The sequence below is a fragment of the Tenrec ecaudatus genome, chromosome 5 (assembly GCF_050624435.1).
Source record: "Tenrec ecaudatus isolate mTenEca1 chromosome 5, mTenEca1.hap1, whole genome shotgun sequence".
NCBI lineage: Eukaryota > Metazoa > Chordata > Mammalia > Afrosoricida > Tenrecidae > Tenrec > Tenrec ecaudatus.
Genome location: NC_134534.1, coordinates 71145549 through 71148742, shown reverse-complemented (window position 1 = coordinate 71148742; position 3194 = coordinate 71145549). Strand labels below are relative to the sequence as shown.

The 3194-nt window shown below is 39.0% G+C and overlaps 1 non-coding gene across 1 annotated transcript; it reads left to right on the top strand.

Annotated features, from left to right (window-relative positions):
• The first annotated feature begins 2826 nt into the window (after positions 1-2826).
• Positions 2827-2933, top strand: LOC142449483 (U6 spliceosomal RNA). Its single transcript, XR_012784643.1, has one exon. It is a non-coding gene; the product is annotated as a U6 spliceosomal RNA (small nuclear RNA).
• Positions 2934-3194: the final 261 nt, after the last annotated feature.

The following is a 3194-nucleotide window of genomic DNA, read 5'->3' as shown; positions in this document are numbered from 1 at the left end:
CTCCTCCCCAGGGACTGTCATTAGTTTTACTGTCATCATGAGCTTTCCATTAACTCACAGATGGTTAGAGATTTAATGCCTGGACTCCTTTGAAGTGAGAGCAGACACCAGGTCCTGCCCTTTTGTGCTGATATCTATAATACTATGATAGAAAAAGACTTATGACTGCTGTCAGGTTGTTGGTATTCTCCATCCTTCTATGCTTGCCTGCAGGTCTATGTCAAATTGTTTTGGGTACAGAAGCAGATCAGAGAATGCATTTGCATGCATCAAGGTCTAAAATAATCCCTGGGTATCTGTGAAAGTACAGTCTGAAAATATTGGTATTCTAAAGCATCATAGTGCATTGTATTATAGTTAGTTGTCAGATACTATAGAATTATTTAAATGACTAATCCTCTAAATTAGATACCCAGGTGGCGTAGCGAGTTAATGAACACTCATTGTCATCCACAACACACAATTCCCCCATATTTAATCAAGTGTTTTAAGCCGAACAGAGTAAGGAAGTTAGAGGGAAGAGTTTAACCCAGTGAGGTTTTAAGAACCAGGAAAATCTAAGGTTGATTCCCAGGAGGAGAGACAGTGCTTCCTATGAGGAATCCTAGTGATAAAACCAGTGCACTAATCACAGGAGAAAGATGCGACTTCTGCACCCATAAAGATTTACAACCTGGGAAGCACAAAGGGGCAGGTGTACTCTGTCCTACAGGACACTGTGAGTAGGAATCGACTCAATGGCAGTTGGTAGTGGAAAATTCTCCAAATGATGGTGGAGTAATGAATGTGGATATGGAACTTGTGCTTGCAAGGTTGAATCTAGCTCTCCTCTGTGTCTTTCCTATTCCTGTAAAACATAGAACTCTGTTGGATGCATAACATTCTATTAGAAATGTTAAACATAGTTTGATTTCAGTCATTGTAATAGAAATTCTGTATTCTTAGGGAAGTTTTCAATGTTTAGAATTTGCTTTGTTATAAAAACACATAATCATATAAGAAATCTAACAGCTCCCCATGCCCTGTGGGGTTCTCAGAAAATATTTCTGAAGTTTGTCCTGATACATCTGTCTGTATATAAAGCCCTCCCACCATCCTTCTAGCAGTTTGTCATACTGTGATGGTTTGCATGTTTCTACGAACCTGGAAGCCATGCCACAGATGCTTCAAGTACCACCAGGGTCATCCATGGTGACAGCTTTCAGTGGTGCTTCCAGACTAAGACAGACTAGGAAGAAAAGGCTACTTCTAAAAACTAGTTGATGGAAACGAGTTTTGGATTACAAGAGGACCTTGTCCATGTCCTCTGAACAGATGCATTGCTGAAGGAGACGTCAAGTTTGGACGAGGGACACTCTTGATGGGATGGATGGCCCAATAGCCGTGACAATGGACTTAGGGGCAGGCAACATCTCAGTCTGTTGTTCATAAGATCACTATGAGCTAGCATCAACTGAATGACATCTAACAATACACAAGCACAGCTATGCACTGTTTTTATCACTAGGATTCCTCTTAGGAAGCACTGTCTCTCCTGGGAATCAGCCTTAGATTTTCATGGCTCTAAAAACTTCACTGGGCTAAACTCTTCCCTCTAACTTCCTTACTCTGTTTGACTTAAAACACTTGATTAAATATGGGGGAATTTTGTGTTGTGGATGACAATGAGTGTTCATTTTTCCTGACGGAAACTTCCTTTTTTTCACCTACCTTTATATCTAAATCTAGACTTTTGCACACAAACATCAGGATAATTGGAACTTTATTCTATGCTCCCTTTAGTTACTCTTCCCATGAATGGAGACAAAGGTATGTGTGTCTGTGGAGTCCACATAATACTGCACATGTGATTTTTCCATCCATGCAAAGATATTAAATAGGGGACGTCATTGACCTATACCAAATAGATGAGCAAAATGTGAAAGGAAAGTTCAAGTTTTGGTTGAAGGCATATTTTTTCTCTGAAGACAATTTGGTACTGATCTCAGCAGGTGAAATGGACACTACAGTGCATCTGAGAACCATGAAAGGGAAGAAAAACTTTATTCTGTTTTAGGTAGATTTCTAGGATCAGGGGAGAATGTTCTGACAGAAATACAGATGCACTTGGACTTTGTTGACACTGATCAATGATGAAGGCGATTGATACCAGGGCACTTAGGACAATGGAAGTGGTTTCCATTAAACGTCATATTAGATTTTCTATAGGAACTTAAAAAGATCATTTAAACATCCTTCAACGGTCACATCAGAAGGATTCGATGTAGAAATCCTAACTGAACTGAGCTTTTTCTCAAATTCACCTACAGGAAATTTATGGCACTAATATACTCCCTTGGACTTCAGGTTGAAATATCTTAGTGTGAGAAAAATCTGATTACTGCAATCCCAAGGTTATGGAATTTATGGTTATTGCACCTTGAGGATGCTGTATGAAAGGTGGCCCCAAAGCACCATATATCTACTATTTTAATGTCTTCCTTGCTTTCTTATGACATATAATAATACAGTAGGCATGACTCTGCTGATAGGAATGAATATTATTGAAACTTCTGCCCTATCAGTAACCCCCACTGTTTGTATAAATAGGGCCCAATCACTTAAGCATTTAATCTGTATAAATCAACAATTGCAGCTTGATACTAGTCTGTACTTGTATAATTCCTTTTTCTCAACAATGTTTTCAATTCTATACCATTAGCTAAATTAATGATACTATCAATATCCCTGAGGGATGATTGATAATGCTCCCTATCATAAAATGATAATTCTGTCTCTAAAATGAACCAAAGACACATATAAACCATAGACATAAGACTGCTTTCGGTGCTCGCTTTGGCAGCACATAGACTAAAATCGGAACGACACAGAGAAGATTCGCATGGCCCCTGCGCAAGGATGACACAAAAATTTGTGAAGTGTTCCATATTTACAAAAACAAACAAACACTGGTTTGGGGGCTCACACCTAAACCTAGCCCCAATCTAAGAACAATTCATTTTTATGACACGGCCTTGCTCAGTGCTCACCTTCATGGCGAGATCACTGAAGATAAAGGTGCTATAAATTTCGTGAAGGAAGCAGGTGGTGCCTGGGAAGATGGTGTTATCAGAAAGAATAGTGTCTGAGATCGTTTTGGTTTTTTTTTAACATTTTATTAGGGGCTCATACAACTCTTATCACAATCTATTCAT